The sequence below is a fragment of the Scyliorhinus torazame genome, chromosome 1, assembly GCF_047496885.1.
Source record: "Scyliorhinus torazame isolate Kashiwa2021f chromosome 1, sScyTor2.1, whole genome shotgun sequence".
Lineage (NCBI taxonomy): Eukaryota > Metazoa > Chordata > Chondrichthyes > Carcharhiniformes > Scyliorhinidae > Scyliorhinus > Scyliorhinus torazame.
Genome location: NC_092707.1, coordinates 280635311 through 280655352, shown reverse-complemented (window position 1 = coordinate 280655352; position 20042 = coordinate 280635311). Strand labels below are relative to the sequence as shown.

Here is a 20042-nt window from a genome sequence, read left to right as displayed (position 1 = left end):
TGTGGAGACTGCACTCGACCACAGAGGATATAAAAGAATTATGTCACAAGTTGCAAGCGGACTTGGGGTAAAAGTCCACATCCAGTTTTAAAGGTCACTTCAGCCCTGAACATTTATTTCCTGAAGAGCACATGTGGTATCCAACATTGGAATTACTTTTCTCTCTCACTGATCAGGGGTTTTCCTGTATTTTCTGGAATACAGTATGTGTTGGTGTTTTTAAGTGCGTTTAGCTGAATTAAAAACAATGGAAAAATGGAAGGCCCTCTGAAATCTTTGAAAAGTGGATTAACAAGTTTAAAAACTCTATGACCGAGAACAACTTTCAAATTCAGCTCATGCACTGGTGCCTACAAGCTATTGCCGGGCTTAGCAGCAGAGGCGTAAACATCCGTTTGAAGATGGCACCATGTACAAGGGATCTGTGGCTTCTTTGAGGAGGCGAAACAGCAGCTAGGCCCATCAGCCAATCAGACTGAATAATCCTCACCGGGACATGCAGACTGGAAAGCAAGAAGTTAAAAGAAAACAGGAAATATAAATGACTCTCAAATCATTGTACAGGAAGCAAGGTAAAGATTGAGAAATATGGGAGAGACGTATTATTTTAAAAATTTATAATCTTGGCCGGGATTCTCCCCTACCCGGCGGGGTGGGGGGTCCCAGTGGGATGGAGTGGTGGGAACCACTCCAGCGTCGGGCCGAAATCCACACCTTTAGGGGCCAAGCCCTCACCTTGAGGGGCTAGGCCCGCGCTGGAGTTGTTGGTGCCCTGCCGGCAGGAAAGGCCTTTGGCGCCACGCCAGCCGGGACTGAAAGGACTTTGCCGGCCGGCAGAAGCTGACGTCATCCCCGCGCATGCGCAGGGGGGTGTCTCTTCTGTGTCGGCCATGGTGAAAGCTGTGGCCGAGGCAGAGGGGAAAGAGTGTCCCCACGGCACAGGCCTGCCCGTGGATCGGTGGGCCCTGATCGCGGGCCAGGCCACCGTGGGGGCACCCCCCGGGGCCAGATCGCCCCGTGTCCCCCCCCCCCCCCAGGACCCCGGAGCCCACCCATGCCGCCTGGTCCCGCCGGTAAGAGAGGTGGTTTGATCCTCGCCAGCAGGACTGGCATTACAGCAGCGGGACTTCGGCCCATCGCGGGCCGGAGAATTGCCGGGGGGGTCTCGCCAACCGGCGCGGTGCGATTCCCGCCCCCGCCGAATGTCCGGTACCGGCGAATTCGGCAACCGGCGGGGGCGGGATTCACCCCAGCCCCCGGCAATTCTCCGACCCAGCGGGGGGTCACTTCTGAGGGAATATTGCTCCAAACTTGTGAAATTAATTTTTTTACCAGAGCTAGAGAGGTTGTTCATCAATAATTAACACATATTATACTGTCAAAAACTCAGTTATTTCTGATTGAACATGGTCAAACATCTGCCGTTCGTACAACGCAAGGGGGTAATTAGCCTAAAGTCACACCATCATAGTGATCTCTGTGCAGATTCTATTGGTGAAGACTATAAATGATCAGGACACCACTGAAAGTACCTTCTAGTTTTCTGCTTTTAATTGTACTATATATGGATGCCATAAGTAGCTATCTAATTTACCCAGTATCAATGGTGAGTGCAGCCAGCCTCTTTGTGAATACCGCAAAACCTGGCCCATTATTTTGTTCCAAATTGGTGTAGCATGCAGATTCTGCAGAGATACCTTCCCCTTCCATTAAAGGATCACATCTAACTGAATTCCTTTTAAATAAAACAAACACATCTCTGGACTCCACCCATTAGCCATTGAAAGAGCCAGTTATTAATTTCTTCTAGATATGGTTTTAAAACCTCCTAAAAATGCAGGAGGCTAGGCATTTTGCATCATCACATTAGAGTATTACACTCAATCCATCTACTCATGCACTTAAAATGCTTTTGAAAGTTCATTGACTGTCACAATGTATCACTTTCAAGTGCTAATACTGCAGAAAGCCACAAAATACCTCAAAAACTAAAGCACCAAAAACTTCAAATAGTTACCTGTATACTCTCATTGGGTCGAAGATTGCTGGGAAAATAACAGAGTTTGTGTTGCTTGCTTCTGTTAGGGCGCAGAGAAAAATAACTCAGCGTCTTGTGGTGTCAATGTGTGATGGTTAGATTCTCTCTTGTTGAAGATGGCCTGCCACTTGTGTGGCGTGAATGCTACTTGCTAACCCAAGACTGGATATTGTCCAGGTCTTGCTGCATTTGCACATGGACCGCTTCAGTATCTGAGGAATCACAAATAGTGCTGAACATTGTGCGATCATCAATGAACAGCCCCACTTCTGACCTTATGATGGGACGATGGTCATTGATGAAGCAGCTAAAGATGGTTGAGTCTAGGAGCCTGAGGAACACCTGCAGTGATGCAATGAAATGAGATGATTGATCCCCAACCACCAAAACCATCTTCCTTTGGTCAAGGTTTGAAACCAACCAGTGGAAAGTTTCCCCCTGATTCCCATTGACTCCAGTTTTGCTGGACTCCCTGATGCCACACTTGGTCAAATGCTGCCTTGATGTCAAGGGCAGTCACTCTTAACCAACCTCTGGAATTCAGCTCCTTTTGTCCATGTTTGAACCAAGGTTGTAATGAGGTAAGGAGCTGAGTAATCCTGATGGAACCCAAATTGAGCATCAATGATCAGGTTATTGCTCAGCTAGTGCTGCTTGATAGCACTGTGAAGGGCCCCTTCCAAAACTTTCTTGAGTTTCAAAACATTTTTGAATTTGGGGAAGAAACGTAAATTCAGCTTGCTGCAGCAAGTTACAGTATTTAATGATGTAAGGACCCAATTAGTGATGTGAATTTATGGTCCTAAATGGGAGGCCCTGAAATTAAAATTGTGGAATTTCATTCCTGCAATAGTAAATTCGTCCTCTAGATTTTACCGGTAAAACTTTAAAAAATCCGCTTTTCCTTTCTGTGCCTCTCTCAATCCAATCTTTCTCTCCCTCACTTTACTTTTCTTTTCGTATACAATTGAACATTATCATTTCCTTCTCCATCAATTGCCCTTTCTCATTAAATTAAATGAGGAAAAAATGTATTGTTGTTAACCAAAGAATATTTTTTTCATTCTTTCATGGGCAAGGCCAGCATTTGTTGCCCATCCCTAATTGCTAGGCTATTTCAGAGCCCAGTGGGTTTGGACTCACATGTAGGCCAGACCAGGTAAGGATGGCAGATTTCCTCCCTGAAAGATTTGAGAGACCAGGTGGATTTTCACAACAATCGATGATAGTTGTCTTGGACCAGCTTTATAATTCCAGATTTTATTAATTGAATTTGAATTCCAGCAGCTACCTTGGTGGGATTTGAACCCTTGTCCCCAGAGCATTAAACTGGGTCTCTGCAAACTAGATCAGTGATATTACCACTACACCGCCCACCGTGTGCACGATACTTACAAGTACTGGTCACAGCTGGAAATGACATCAAAGTAAATATGAAAAACATGTAGCCAATAATAAAAATGATATCAAGTAGAAAGGAATGTCTTCATATGTACAAATTAATGTTGCTACTCAGCTCAAGTTCGTCCAACTTTATGTTCAGTCTAGGTTATGATCTGGTAAACACTCAACATATTATATTTAAAAGAACATGAAAAAGAGAAACTGAGTGACATAATGAAACAAGCACTGTCCTTACACTTTTATATAAGTGTCGAAAATATATTTCAAAATGGGAGTATAGGCCTTCCTTTCTTTGATGATAGTCAGATGTCTATTGAGTCAAACGTCAATCCGATTAATTTGAAAACTAAAACTGCATTTTCAAAAAGTAGAAAACACATGCCAGTGAAAAGATTTGATTGACATTTATTGTCACATTTACCGAAGTACAGCGAAAAGTATTTTTCTGCCGCCAAGGGAACGTACACAGTGTGTACATCGTAGACAAAAAATAATCGACAGAGTATATTGGCAATGGTACATCAACAAATAGTGATTGGTTACAGTGCGAAACAAGGGCCAAACAAGAGCAGCATGGGGCGTCGTGAATAGTGTTCTTATAGGGAACAGATCAGTCCGAGGGGGAGTCGTTGAGGAGCCTAGTAGCTGTGGGGAAGAAGTTGTTCTCATGTCTGGATGTGCGGATCTTTAGACTTCTGTATCTTCTGCCTGATGGAAGGGTCTGGAAGAGGGCAAAGCCTGGGTGTGAGGGGTCTCTGACAATGTTGTCTGCCTTTCTGAGGCAGAGGGAGGTGTATACAGAATCAATAGGAGAGTGGCAAGCTTGTGTGATGCGTTGGGCTGAGTTCTCCATACTCTGCAGTTTCTTGCGATCTTGGGCCGAGCAATTAAAATGAGCCTCAAATGATTTCCTGTTTACTTATATTCCAGAGGAAATGATTCACGGCTGAGTGAATTGCTCCATTTCAAGTCACAGGAAACAAATCTTAAAAGTTAAACAGAATTTTAATTAAAATGGTAATTAATATTATTCAGACAATCCGTTGTATCTCAATTGTTTTATCCTTCAGTTAGTTTTACTTCATGCAAAACAAAATCTGTACACCTCCCAGGTAATATTCATTTCCACATTCCTGAGAGTGAACCAGAATCTAACACAATTGCACTGTTATTCATATAATAATAATCTTTATTGTCACAAGTAAGCTTACATTAACACTGCAATGAAGTTACTGTGAAAAGCCCCTAGTCGTCACATTCCGGTGCCTGTTCTGGTACACAGAGGGAGAATTCAGAATGTCCAATTCATTTAATAGCACGTCTTTTTTGGGACTTGTGGGAGGAAACCGGAACACCCGGAGGAAACCCACGTTGACACAGGGAGAACTTGCAGACTCCACACAGACAGTGACCCAAGCCGTGAATTGAGCCTGGGACCCTGGAGTTGTGAAGCAACAGTGCTACCCACCGTGCTACCGTATTTGCACTGAAATGAAAGTTGCAGAGGAACACATACCTCTCAATGCTGCAACAAGTGTTACCTTCATAACGCAAAACACATTTTGGCAACGTTGTTTTGCCACATTTTCTATCAGCATAATTGCAGTTAAACCTGCCAAATGCAAATATAAGAAACTGAAAATGCAAGCAAGTGTTTTACTGTGGTTTACTGAATAAATATTTATGTTGATTATTTTTCAGCATGTTTTTGTAATTTCTGATTTCAGATCCAAGAGGTTTTTTTGATCCTTTACTTCTCAGGATATTTGAGTCTCTGGAAGATCTAGAATCGTGAATGTGTGAGATAAATAATTACTCAAATATATGGCCAGGGCTCCAGTCACAAGAGCCAAATGTGAGAAAATATTAGAGAACTCAATGATAAACAACATTAGTGGCTCTTGATTAAAGAAGTGCAACTCAGAACATTAATAATGCTGATTCCGGTAGACTCACATTCCGGTAAGGTCGGTTACCCTAGTTAGAAGCTATATAAATTGTGGAGCCTTCAAATTAGCACTGATCCAGACAGCATTGAATCAGAGGATTGTCAGCACAGTGGGGGATCATTTGGCCCACTGAGTTTGTGCCAGCTCTTTTGAAGAGTGCGGCAGCTCTGTAGAAGAGTCATTTAGACTCAAAATAATAACTCTGTTTCTCTCTCCACAGATGCTGCTAGACCTGCTGAGTTTATCCAGCATTTTCTGGGTTTGTTTCACATTTCCAGCTTCCGCAGTATTTTACTTTCGAAGAGCAACTCGTTAGTTCCACTCAGCATCACAGAATACTGCAGTGCAGAAGAGGCCCTTTGGCCCATCGAGTCTGAACCGATGCATGAAAGGCCCTGACCTGCCCACCTAATCCCACTTGCCAGCACTTGGCCCATAGCCTTGAATGTTATGGTGTGCCAAGTACTCGTCCAGGTACTTTTTAAAGGATGTGAGGCAACCCACCTCTACCACACTCCCAGGCAGTGCATTTGAGACCATCATCACTCTTTGGGTAAAAACATTTTTCCTCAAATCCCCCCTGAACCTCCCACCCCTCACTTTGAACTTGTGTCCCCTCGTAACTGACCCTTCAATTAAGGGGAACAGCTGCTCCCCATCCACTCTGTCAATGTCCCTCATAATCTTGTATCTCAATCAGGTCGCCCCTCAGGCTTCTCTGCTGAGAAAACAACCCAAGTCTATCCAACCTCTCTTTATAACTTAAATGTTCCATCCCAGGCAACATTCTGGTGAATCTTCTCTGCACCCCGTCCAGTGTAATTATATCCTCCCTATAATGTGGTGACCAGAATTGCACACAATACTCCAGCTGTGGTCTCACCAAAGTTCTATACAGCTCCATCATGACCTCCCTGCTTTTGTAATCTATACCTTGATTGCTAAAAGCGAATGTCCCAAATGCTTTTTTCGCACCCTATTAACCTGCCCTTCTAGCGTCAGAGATTTATGGACAAGCACACCTTTGTTCTTCAGAACTTCCCAGTGTCAGACCTTTCATAGTATACTTCCTTGTCAAATTACTCCGACCAAAGTGTACCACTTCACTCTTTTCAGGGTTAAATTCCACAAGCCACTTATCTGTGCATTTGACCATCCCGCCTATATCTTCTTGTAACCCAAGGCACTCAACTTCACTGTAACCACCCGGCCAATCTTTGTGTCACCCGCAAACTTACTGATTCTACCCCCCACATAGTCATCTCTGTCATTTATATGAATGACAAACAAGAGGTGGCTCAGCACGGATCCCTGCTGTACGCCACTGGTCACCAGCTTCCAGGCACTAAATCAGCCATCTATCATTACCCTCTGTCTCCTACCGATAAGCCAATTATGAATCTACCTTATCAAATCACACTGTATCCCATGTGCATTTGTCTTCTTTATGAGTCTCCCATGTGGGACCTTGTCAAAGGCTTTTCTGAAATCCATGTAAACTACATCAACTAAATTACCCTCTACATGCTTGGTTACATGCTCAAAAAATTCAATCAAACTTGCTAAGCATGACCTCCCTCTGACAAACCCATGCTGACTATCCCTGATCACATCTTGACTCTCCAAGTGTCGATAAATTCTCTCCTTCAGAATCTTCTCAGGTAATTTCCCAACCACTGACGTGAGACTCAAGTTACCTGGCTTGTCTCTACAACCTTTCTTAAATAGTGGGACCACATGAGCTGTACTCCAGTCCTCTGGCACCGCCTCCATGGCCAGAGAGCAATTCAAAATTTGGGTCAGAGCCCGGGCAGTCTCCTCCCTTGCCTCCCATAGCAGCCTGGGCCACAGGTCACCTGGATCTGGAGATTTGTCCACTTTTAAGCCCGCCAATACATCCATTACCTTGTCACTCCCTATGACAATTTTCTCAAGATCCTCACAATCTCTCTCCCGAGTTCCATAACTACCGCCTCATTTTTTGGATGAAGACAGATGTGAAATATTCGCTCAACACCCTACCAATGTCCTCTGACTCCACCCAGAGATTTCCCCCTTGGTCTCTCTTCCTTCCATCGTATCCTGAATGTCTCTGGACATCCATGGTTCTCTGGGTTTATTATACACCTTCCTATGCCACATGGTAGCACAGTGGTTAGCACTATTGCTTCATAATGCCAGGGTCCTAGGTTCGATTCCAGCTTGGGTCACTGTCTGTGCGGAGTTCGTATGTTCTCCCCGTGTCTGCGTGGGTATCCTCCGGGTGCTCCGGTTTCCTCCCACAAGTCTCGAATGGGTTTCGGTCTTCTGGAAAGGGTGGTCCCAGCGATAGTGGAGATGCAGTCACAGAACCAGGGACTGCATGAGGGGTTATCAGTTGGAGGACTCCAACCGCCTGCAGGGGCAGGAGGTGGTGCTGACCATGAGTGCCACCCAGATCAACACCGCACGGGTGGCGTTCACAGTGGAGGTTTGGGGGACGATGTTATCGACCATCGGTCAGGATGTCCAAGGCCTGGGGAACTCTGTGCGGATGGTGGATGAGGGACAGGACAGGGCTGCCCTGTCATTGTAACGGGTCTCCGCATTGGTCTGTGGTCTCCGGATAGGCGTCTTCAGCTACAACCACACTAGATAACCCCTGTCTCCCAGGAGCCAACCTCCCAGCCGGGGCATGCCTTGAAGAGGTCAGGGGCCATGGCCACGAAACAAACTCCAGCTGGACTACCAGTCCTCTCATTGTCACAGAACACAGGAATATCTTTCTTCTCATTTGCTACTTCTCTTCCCTACGGAGCAGCACAGGTCCCTTTGGCAATTCAAGTTCACTGACTGGGCACTTTCTACATTTGAGAGGAAATAAGTAAGCTGATGACAACTCAGCTTTGAAAAGACAGTCACAATGTGCTTTGGTAATTACCAAATTTTTCAGGTTCACAACTTTTGTGGATAAAATAGAAAGGTATTGTCACTGGACTAGTAATCCAGAGACCCAGAGTAACGCTCTGGGGACATGGGTTCAAATCCCACCAGGACAGATGGTGAAATTTGAATTCAATAGAAATCTGGCATTAAAAGTCTAATAATGACCATGAAACCATTGTTGTAAAAACCCATCTAGTTCACTAATGTCCTTTAGGGAAGGAAATCTGTCATCCTTACCTGGCCTACATATGACTCCAGACCCACAGCAATGTGGTTGAATCTTAAATGCCCTCAGGAATGGACAACAAATGCTGGCCCAGCCAATGATGCCCACATTCCACAAACAAATAAAGGAGAGAAAAAAACTGGTCCTTTGCACCTCCTTTGCTATTTGTGGATAAAATAGAAAAACACATCTAACCACATCTGAGAAAAATGACATCACAGCTGTTCTGATTGTGACCTTAACACCACTTTACTGCCCAAATTTTGCAGGCTGCAGACATTTATTGAAATCAGATTACAGGTAAGGGGTGCAATGTTTCCCAAACTGCACAGAGTGCTGGATCAGGCGAAAAAAGCTCCGTGAAACTCTCTGGCTTCACAGACACCTTTTCTTGCCTGATTTAGCAGCATTCTGTGCAATTTCAAAGGACTGGCAAGGATCACACAGCCAGCTGGAGGGGTGGGGCCTAAACACAAAGCTGAGATTCGGAGATCGGGACGCAAAAGTTAAATTTAAGGTCCCCCTCCCAACGGAGATTGGGACCCCTCCCATGGACATTGGGGACCCCATCCCACAGACATTGGGATCCTCGACAGACAAGGGGAACACCTCAAGCCGCACACGCAGAAGGGGATTCCCCCAATGGAGAAGGGTGTTCCCTCCGCTACAGCCTCCTGCCAGAACCCCCTTGGCAAAGCATCCTGCATGTGCCCACTTGACACTTCCACACCTTCAGCATGGTCATGATCTCGCTTTTTGAAGACCAGTAGTGATTGGCGCCGGCGTTACATCATGCCACCAGTGGGGCAGGATGTGCTGTGGTCGGACACTACGGCGTCAACCTCTTAAATAATGTTAAAGTATGATCATGTATAGAAAGACGTGAACCTGATCATGTCACTGGCGGGGTGCGGGCAAGATCTCAAACTGAGATCTCTCCGACACAAATCCCGCTTGTGGCTGCTAGTGAGATTTAGAGATCATTAAGGGATTTGCACCATGGCAAAAGGAGCTGCTGGATCGCAGCCAAGGCTTGCTTGTTTCAATGTGCACAGTGACACAGTGATTATGGAGTTTACTCCGGACAAATGTGAGGTAATGCATTTTGGAAGGTCTAATGCAGGTAGGGAATATACAGTGAATGGTAGAACCCTCAAGAGTATTGAAAGTCAAAGAGATCTAGGAGTACAGGTCTACAGGTCACTGAAAGGGGCAACACAGGTGGAGAAGGTAGTCAAGAAGGCAAACGGCATGCTTGGCTTCATTGACCGGGGCATTGAGTATAAGAATTGGCAAGTCATGTTGCAGCTGTATAGAACCTTAGTAAGGGTACACTTGGAGTATAGTGTTCAATTCTGGTCGCCACACTACCAGAAGGATGTGGAGGCTTTAGAGAAGGTGCAGAAGTGATTTACCAGAATGTTGCCTGGTATAGAGGGCATTAGCTATGAGGAGCAGTTGAATAAACTCGGTTTGTTCTCACTGGAAATTAGGAGGTTGAGGGGCGACCTGATAGAGGTCTACAAGATTATGAGGGGCATAGACAGAGTGGATAGTCAGAGGCTTTTCCCCGGGGTAGAGGGGTCAATTACTAGGGGGCATAGATTTAAGGTGAGAGGGGCAAGGTTTAGAGTAGATGTACGAGGCACGTTTTTTATACAGAGGGTAGTGAGTGTCTGGAACACGCTACCGGAGGAGGTGGTGGAAGCAGGGACGATAGTGACATTTAAGGGGCATCTTGACAAATACATGAATAGGATGGGAATAGAGGGATACGGACCCAGGAAGTGTAGACGATTGTAGTTTAGTCGGGCAGCATGGTCGGCACAGGCTTAGAGGGCCGAAGGGCCTGTTCCTGTGCTGTACATTTCTTTGTTCTTTGTTCTTTGTTCTTTGACAATGTCAGATCATGAACCCTCTGCTCAGGGTTTCCAATTGCGTTGTAAATTAGGCCCTACACAGCAGATGTGTGATTTCACAAAATACTTTATTCCAGCATTGATGTGACACACTGAGTGGACTCTGTTATGACATCCTGGGCTATCCGTTAATTCCAGCCCCACTTGACCCAGAGTCGACACACAATTGAAGTTAACTATGAATCTTTAAGCAATTCCAAACGTCCTTGGTCTTTGGCTGCCCAATAACTGCAGGTTTGTAAATTTAAACACAATTAATTTTTATTAATAACAATAACTAGAATTAAATAGGTAGCAAATACAACTGGTTAACTTTTATCTCATTCATAAACCCCTCTTGAACTCATCTCCACCCTCTGCACACACCCAAGATGGACAAACACAGAGGGGAAAGAGGGGTGTAAAGGAAAAATACGACAAAAAGTAAATGGATAAAAGTCTCTGTTTCAGATGGATATCTTCCAGTACATCTTTCTTCAGTCTAGATATCCAGTTGGATGGGGTCTTTGCTTTGTGTCTGTAATGGTTTTCACTGTCGATTCATCAGGATCTCAAGACGTCTCTGCAGATTCAGAAAGGGCAGGCAGGAAGCATATTTGGAGAAAGAGAGAGCAAGAGAGAGAGAGAGAGAGAGAGACACTCACAGCTTCTTCTTTCAGTGTCCAAGAAAGGCATTCTCTCTCGGTTCTCTGAAAACCCCCACCTGGCTGAATCCAATCACTATCTGTCGCTGGGCAGAATGTGGTCTTTGGCCCATCCATTGGCAACCAGCCAACCAATCGAACCAAATCCCTCTGGTATTCCTGGGTGCCAGAATGACTGAGTTCTTCTGTTCAAAATCAAAATCTTCATAGCACAGTGTACTATTTTGCAACATTTGAGTTCCTCACTGCTCCTGTTCAACTTAAATATATATGTCCATTAAATATCCATGGATTTAAAATGATAACGACAAAGTAAAATAAATAGGAAATGAGAGAATCAACTGGAAGGGTCCTTACACTTCATTCTCTGTCTTATCTCTTTCTTTATTCCTTTCGATGGCCGGCATTTTCTGCTCACGACCACAGCTGGCTTCATGGCGGTTGCAAAAGCCACATCTCATGAGAAGGCACAAAACTGGCTTTTACAGCCACGTAAAACGAGGAAGCAATTGTGCACTTTAGCCGTCAATGGCGGGCTGTGTTTCCCGCCACCAAACATTGTCAATTCTATTAGCATGAATCAGCAACTCATTATGATGCCTGCTCACTGGAATCATCCCTCCCCACTGGATTAAGAGCCAACATCGCCATGCAATTAGAATAACAGGATTTAAACAACTTGCAACTGGCAACCTGCTCTTTGCTCGAGACCCTGTGGTTAGTTTGCATACCCTGCATTGCTCAACACTCGCAGGGGGGTCAGCGCCAGGCTTTGCAGGCTGCACTGCATCGATTTCAGGGTGGTCTCAGAGCAAATCTCTACAGCTACGACATCAGAGTTAAGCGGGGGTGACTTCTACTGTGCTGCAAGGGTAGGCTCAGCTTGGGGAGGGCCAGACAGGACTGAGGGAAGGGGTGGAGCCTGCAGGTCAAAGGCTCTATTGGGGAAAATAAGCGTGGAAGGTTGAACTGAGAGACGTGGCTTTGGGGAGGGGAGCACTAAAAGGCTACCCAACTTATGTGATGGTTGAAAAATGAGGGCAGAGGCACAGCTGAACCTGGTTAGTAGCTGTACTGTTGACATGCAGTGAGTCAGGAAAGTGTAGCAATTTTGCTTATTCATGCAACACTGATCCCTCAAAGTGGGAATGATTGTTTGCGGTCTTCAAATTCATCAGAGTACGATGGAACGACAGAACTATATGGGGGCCTGACAAGCTTGAGAACCCCCTCTTGGAAATGTGGCAATGCACCACTCACAAAGGGACTCTATGGTTCAATACCCAAGAAGCGCCCATGACTCATTAATTGATCTCATGTTGTCCCTGAAAATTCACCCTCATGTTTTCATAGTTTTCATAGAATTTACGGTGCAGAAGGAGGTCATTCGGCCCATTGAGTCTGCACGGGCTCTTGGAAAGAGCACCCTACCCAAGGTCCACACCTCCACCCTATCCCCAGAACCCAGTAACCCCACCCAATACTAAGGGCAATTTTGGACACTAAGGGCAATTTAGTATGGCCAATCCGCCTAACCTACACATCTTTGGACTGTGGGGGGAAACCAGAGCACCCGGAGGAAACCCACGCAGACACGGAGAGAATGTGCAGACTCCGCACAGACAGTGACCCAAGCCGGGAATTGAACCTGGGACCCTGGAGCTGTGAAGCAATTGTGCTAACCACTATGCTACCGTGCTGTTGGGGTGACCCGCTGGGTCACTGTCTGTGCGGAGTCTGCATGTTCTCCCCGTGTCTGCGTGGGTTTCCTCCGGGTGCTCCGGTTTCCTCCCACAGTCCAAAGACGTGCAGGTTAGGTGGATTGGCCATGATAAATTGCCCTTAGTGACCAAAAGGGTTAGGAGGGGTTATTGGGTTATGGGGATAGGGTGGAAGTGAGGGCTTAAGTGGGTCGGTGCAAACTCGATGGGCCGAATGGCCTCCTTCTGAACTGTATGTTCTATGTTTAGTCCAAAGGGCGCAGTTTTGGAGTGCTGGCTCCTGGCTGAAGGCTGAACATCCAAACATCCAGATGCCTGGTTGAAGCTGGTGGCAGCCAGTCTTGGGCACTGGAGGTGGGGGAGTTGTGGTAAACACTCATGCATTGGGCATCATTCCAGCAGCCAGTATTCTCTGTCATGCATAAAATGCCTCAAGTCCACAATCACAGGTGATTCCTTGACAGAAATTTGATCTTTGCAAAAATAAATTTTGATTCTTGCATGTTCCCCATTGATCGTGCAATGAGGGAAACACCAGGAAGATGGAACTTAGTGTTATCTCTGCCTGCATTATTACTTATAGGCAGGGGAGAAGACTGAGAAGCATGCACCAGAGGCACCAGGCTCGCCAAAATGAGGAGCAGAACCCTCAAGACCAAGGGTCCACCTCTGGACACAGAGATGATCCTCAGTGAGATGGGCTTCAGAGTCACCTTGCTTGACCCAGGGTGCATCGGCTTTACATGTGTTATCTGCAGATGAATGAGAACCAATGCCACTGACACCTCCACATGTCAAGAGCTCTAGTGACTCACATTTGCCACATTCTGCAGGATTTGACGCCACGGGGACTTAGAGGGCAGCCATTGCCAGTGGCTGTGAAAGTAACCACCATATTAAATTTATACGCCAATGGCTCCTTCTGGGGCTCCACAGGGAACGTTGGTGCGATCTCCCTAGCGCCAATCCACAAATACATCCAGGAAGTCACAGGGGCCATTTTTGTAAAGACCCACAATTCTGTCAATATCGACTGAGACCAAGCAAGTAGCAAAGGATGCAAGAGCAATGTGCTTTGCTGAGATTTCCAGTCTCCCACATGTGCAGGGAGACATTGACTGCACTCAAGGGGCTATAAAAGCTCCCCGACAACAGGCACTCCAGTACACCAGCCAGAAAGGCAATGACTCGTTCAATGTGCAGCTGGTGTGTGACTATAACAAAGTTATCATGCAGGTTTGTGCCAGAGGGTGGCACAGTGGTTAGCATTGCTGCCTCACAGTATCAGCGACCCAGGACCAATACCAACCTTGGGTGACTGTGTGTCTTGAGTTTGTATGTTCTCCCTGAGTCTGCTTGGGTTTCTTCTGTGTGCTCTGGTTTCCTCCCACAGTCCAAAGATATGCACATTAGGTGGATTATCCCATTGTGTCCAAACGTTAGGTTGGGTTACTGGGTAGAGCGGGAGAGTGTGCCTGGGTAGGGGGCTCTTTCAAAGGGTCAGTGCAGACTCAATGGGCCAAATGGCCTCCTTCTGCAATGGAGGGACTCTATGATTCTGTACCCAGAAAGCGCCCACGACTCATACATCCTGAGTAGGTCTCAGATCTCTGACATTTTAGAGGGGAGAGTGCAGGGTGAGCTCCTTGAGGACAAGGGTTATCCACAATGACTCCTGTTGAATGGCTTCAAACTCCTGCTGAGACAATAAATAATGAGGCTCATGCTGCAATCTGAATATTGGTGGAACACACCGTACAGATCTTGAAAATGTGAATCCAATGCCTGGGCCGATTTGGAAGGGTGCTTCAGTACACTTCCCAGAGGCAATCACACATTATTGTGACTTGCTGTGCACCACACAACATGGTGCTGCAAAAGGCCGAGGACTTGGCAGGTGACGAGATGGAGGAGCTGCATGTCTGCTCTGATGAGGACCTCAAAGGGAATGATGGTGATGAGGTTGTGGAAATCCGGGATGCAGGCAAAGAGGCCACTGCATGGGCCAGGCCAGGCAGGAATGCTCCTGAGGACCTCATTGTCAGCCTACTGCAGGAAGAGGGTGACGGGATGCACTGAGGAGCCTTCTGGACAACTCTCCATCATGGCCAGCATGACCACCAGCATTACTTTCCTCTCACTTCACGCATGAGCTTCGAGATGACGCTCACATTGCCCGGATGCTCTGACAGATGAGCAAGCATCGAGGGCACGTGTCGCTGCTGTTGCTAACTTTTGGTTGGTTCAATTGGCTCTGTTTTATAACCTTTGCTCTCGAGTCGCCACGATGTTTATGATACCGCCACAAGGTTCAAGTTCAAGTAATGATCAATAACTCAATACACCAATTAGTAAGATTCAAATCAAAGCACATTTATTATACACAGTAATCGCTACTCAAGCATAAATTCTACTTCTAAGCTACTTCTACAACTAACAGGCCTATACTTAGTTTCGGACTGGCCCACCAGGTCTGGGGAACAAATGGCCTTTCGTTCGGGTTCTGAGTCTGCGGGATTCAAAGTTGGTACGGATTGGTAGCTAGGAGCGCCTATCTCGTAGCGAGTGTTGACTTAAGACTTATTGGATCTTGGCGGCAGCTGGACCGGTCACTGTCAAGGGTTTGTTCGCGTTACTGAGTGACCCGGTCAAGAAGAACGATTTGAACTTGGGGGCTTAACTTTATAGTCCCCAGGGGCTTCCCGCCTTTCGGGGCAGACCCTGTACCTGGTTCCAAGTGATTGGACTTTGTTCCAATCGCTTGGTTCGATTTCTCCAATACTGGAGCGGTTCCCTGATCGATGGGCAGTCTTGAGGTGTCTGTTAACCTCTTTTTGTGTTGGCTCCTGCTGGCGCCGAGGAGTCTGGCTTGGCCTTGTTCATCCCAAATGTTTCGATTGTTTTGATTGCTCATTAGTATGTAGATAGCTGCTTCATTATTATGCAGATGGCTGCTTGTATCGATGCTGTCTGGGCTTTTGCAGAGTTTAATACACAGTAAACTTGCACCTGCTAGTTTCTGCCTCTGTTGGCTGAATTTCCCTGCAGCCTTTGCTGTTCTCCATTTTACGTCAGGAGTTGGCCAACCCAGGTGGCTACACTGCTGAAATGAGATGCCACCTGGAGCAGGTACTCCGGCATCAGGCATCAGAAAGTTCTGCTTCCTCACACATCCATCCAGCACCCCAGTCACAACAGCACCCTACAAGACGCATAGGCACTTGCACAATCCTCATTGGCCTAGTGGCTGCATGCCTTCAGTCTGGCAAGGCTCCTCAAAGAGATCCATCGGTGACCAAGACAGCCATGCCCGATGATTTACATCGATGGTGAAGTAGAAACCTATCACTTGGGACAAGGGAGCTGATGTAAAACCATTGCTTTGGCTGCATTTAGAGATGACTCATTCGGCTGTGGTACACTCCCCGAAATGACACTGACATCGGGCAATTTAAGTTAGGGATCCTGAGCTGTTTTATCCTAACTCTAAAATGTAGGCTGAGCACCTGAGCATGGCAAGGTCAGATATTTGGCTGCCAGATATTGAGATGCCTCCACACAACCAGTGTGCTCTTCTCTAATGTAGAAGAATCATACGGACTCGAAATGTTAACTTGGTTTCTCTCCACAGATGCTGCCAGACCTGCTGAGCGTATCCAGCATTTTCTGTTATTATTTCAGATTTCCAGCACTTGGGAGTATTTTGCTTTTATAACAGCCTAATTATTCTCTGCCACAAATATATTTACACACAATAATGTTGTTGTCTGGGAGCTCACCATTATTCTCCCAGACATTTCTGGCCCATTGTTTTAGGTCTGGCACTCAGGATACGAAGTACCATTGTCAGTATTTGTCCGACAAACTTATGTCAGTAAATTACACAGTACGGATGATAAATTTGGTTTGGTATGTGAAAGATTTAAAAATTAATTCATCACTCTAAGTGCAGAAGAGATGGTGAATTAAGTGGGAGGTTGAGAACAACTTGCTCAATTGTAAAATATTAAAGTTGAGCTGGGCATTTGACATGGCTCAAGAGCTACATGAAGAACAGCTATTTGAGTTGGAAGCACATTAGAGAGAGACTTCATCCTGAACTAGTGCTTTCCAGTGGAAATAATGGAGTGTTAATTTCTCTGCAAATTCCTTTTTCAAGGACAAAAGGTATTAGTTTGGAAGATAATAATAATAATCGTTTATTGTCACAAGTAGGCTTCAATGAAGTTATTGTGAAAATCCCCTAGTCGCCACATTCCGGCGCTTGTTCGGGGAGGCTGGTGCGGGAATTGAACCCGCGCTGCTGGCCTTGTTCTGCATTACAAGCCAGCTGTTTAGCGCACTGTGCTAAACCAGCCCCTGGAGATAAGTCCTAACATCAGGCATTACTGTTGGCTTTGCTCCATCTTTATCAGAAATCAAAGGAGCAAATTGATTAATACCGTACAGAGTTTGGGAATAAAGTGGGAATATGTAACAATGCCACGAAATGTCTTGATCCAGGCAGGACTGTTTTAAACCTTGGTGCACCTTTGGTACCTTTGGTAAGATTACAAACTTACAGAATTTCTTTGGCATGAGGGAACAAAATGTTTGGGATAAGAGGGCAAATTCGGAGCTTGGCAAATCCGAAATAAAAAAAGAGACCTTGTGAGAAATGCAGAGCAAAATACTCAGCCTGAGGACATTCAGATCTGCAGAAACAACCACATACCTACAAAATGGACGGGTCTGTGGCAGAATAGATTATGAACCCAGGAAGAATGAGCAACACGTACACTGTGTGAATAGTGCTAAATTAGTTCAGAGCAACGTTGAAAGAAATCTAAGGGAGGGCCAGCATGGTGGCGCAGTGGTTAGCACTGCTGTCTCACACACCGAGGATCCTGGTTCGATCCCAGCCACGGGTCACTGTCCATGTGGATTTTGCACATTCTCCCCATGTCTGCATGGGTCTCACCCCCACAACCCAAAAAGATGTGCAGGGAAGGTCAATTGGCCATGCTAAATTGCCCCTTAGTTGGAAAAAAAAGAATTGGGTACTCTAAAATGTATATTAAAAAAAGAAATAAATCTAAGGGTGATAGCAAATTCGATTCTGAATAAATCCAGTCATTCATGCATCAGTGTGATACTAATAAGAGATGCATTCCGAGGGGGCAATTTTACCGATAAACCTGTATGTCAACACCAGTTTCCACAATGAAAAGTGAACAATCTGATCCATTAAGTTTTCTGTAAACATCATCTTGTCCTTCATCCTCCTCCAGTTTCATAAGATTTCTGCATTTGCACATTAATTGCCCATTAAACTCACTGCTGAAAGTTATAGTCTAGTAATTAATAGCTAAAGTACCTATTTAATTCTCTAAAGTACCTGTTTAATGATGTGATAATTCTTAATGACTAGCACCAGGGGCCATATAGTTAATTGCAACTTAAGAATTTAATAAGTATTTACTTCAAAATTAATTAATTAGTGCGAGAAATGTCAGTCAGCAGGGTAAAATGCTTCACATGTGAGATGTGGGAAATTGTGACACTTCACGCATTATGGTGTACCCAATTGCAGCTCCTTACAGACCACATAGATTGTTTGGGGCAGTGGTTGGATGCACTTAGGAGCATGCAGGATGCAGGTGGTGGAAAGTGTCATAGACAGGAGTTTTAGAGCTGTGGTCACACCCAAGGTGCAGGCAGATAGATGGGTGACTGCTAGAAGTGACAGACAGTCAGTGCAGGAATTCCCTGTTGCTGTCCCCCTCTCTAACAAGTATACTGTGTTGGATACTGTTGGGGAGATGGCCTATCAGAGGAAAACAACAACAGCAGCCAGAGAGTGGCACCACAGTTAGCTTTGTTGTTCAACAGGGAGGGTCAAAGCGCAGAAGAACAGTAGTTAAAGGGGACTCCATAGTCAGGTGCAGAGATAGGTGCTTCTGCGGCCACGAAAGAGACTCCCCAGGATCGTATGTTGTCTTCCTGGTGCCAATGTCAACGGTGTCTCTGAACGGGCATGGGGCATTCTGAAGGGGAAGTGTGAACAGCCAGAGGTCGTGGTACACATTAGTCCGAACGACACAGGCAGGAAGAGTGACGAGGTCCTCCGGGGGGGGGGGGGGGGGGGGGGGGGGGGGGGGGTGGGGGAGGTTGTCAGGGAGTTAGTTGAAAAACAGGACTTCTAGGGTTGTAATCTTGGGGTTACATCATGTGCCACATGGCAGTGAGACTAAGAATAGGAAGACAGTTCTGCTAAACACGTGGCTAAAGAGCTGGTGTAAGAGGGAGTGTGCCAGATATTGCGATCATCGGGATTAATGCCAGGGCAGGGGGGACCTGTACAAGGAGGACGGACAGCACCTAAACTGGAGGGGCACCATTATCTTGGTCGGGAGGTTTGCCAGGGTCACTCGGGAGGGTTTAAACTAGTGTAGCAGGGGGCTGGGAACCAGATCAATAGGTCAGCAGGTGAAGTAACTTAGGGAGAGCTAGAGACTAGGGGGCATAGGTTTAAGGTGCAAGGGGGAAGGTTTAGAGGAGATGGGTCAGGCAAGTTTTTTACACAAAGGGTGGTGAGTGCCTGGACCATGCTGCCAGGGGAGGTGGTGGTTAGTGCCAATAGTGCGATAGTGCCGTTTAAGAGGCATCTTGACAAATATATGAATAGGATGCAACCTCTCCTCTACTACTTGATGGGGGCACTCTGCCTTGAATCTTGGCTGTACCTCAGACCCCAGGCAGGGCTCATGATCTTTGGCCAACCAGTGCAGAAGGAGGTGGTGGCTGCAGCAGCTGCAGGCCTTCTGGTGGGCATCATCCAGAGTCCAGCAACACTTTTGTTCAAAATTTACAAGCTTACCTCCATTTTATTAGAAACATAGAAAATAGGAGCAGGTGGAGGCCATTCAGTCCGTTGAGCCTGCTTTCGCCATTCAATCTGATCATGGCTGATCATCCAACTCAGTAACCTGTTCCCGCTTCCCCTCATATTCTTTGATCCCTTTAGCCCCAAGAGTTATATCCAATTCCTTTTTGAAAGCATGCACTGTTTTTACCTCAACTGCTTCCTATGGTACCGAATTCCACAGCTCACCACACTCTGGTTAAAGGAATTTCTCATCTTGGTCCTAAAAGGTTTAGCTGATATCATTAGACTATGACCCCTGGCTCTGGACACCCCCACCATTAGAAATATCCTTCCTGCACCTACCGTGTC

The 20042-nt window shown here is 46.1% G+C and overlaps 1 pseudogene; it reads right to left on the bottom strand.

The window, feature by feature from the left end:
• LOC140420744 (otoraplin-like) overlaps positions 1-19946 on the bottom strand; it is a 35675-nt pseudogene extending 15729 nt beyond the window's left edge.
• Between the last annotated feature and the right edge of the window lie 96 nt (positions 19947-20042).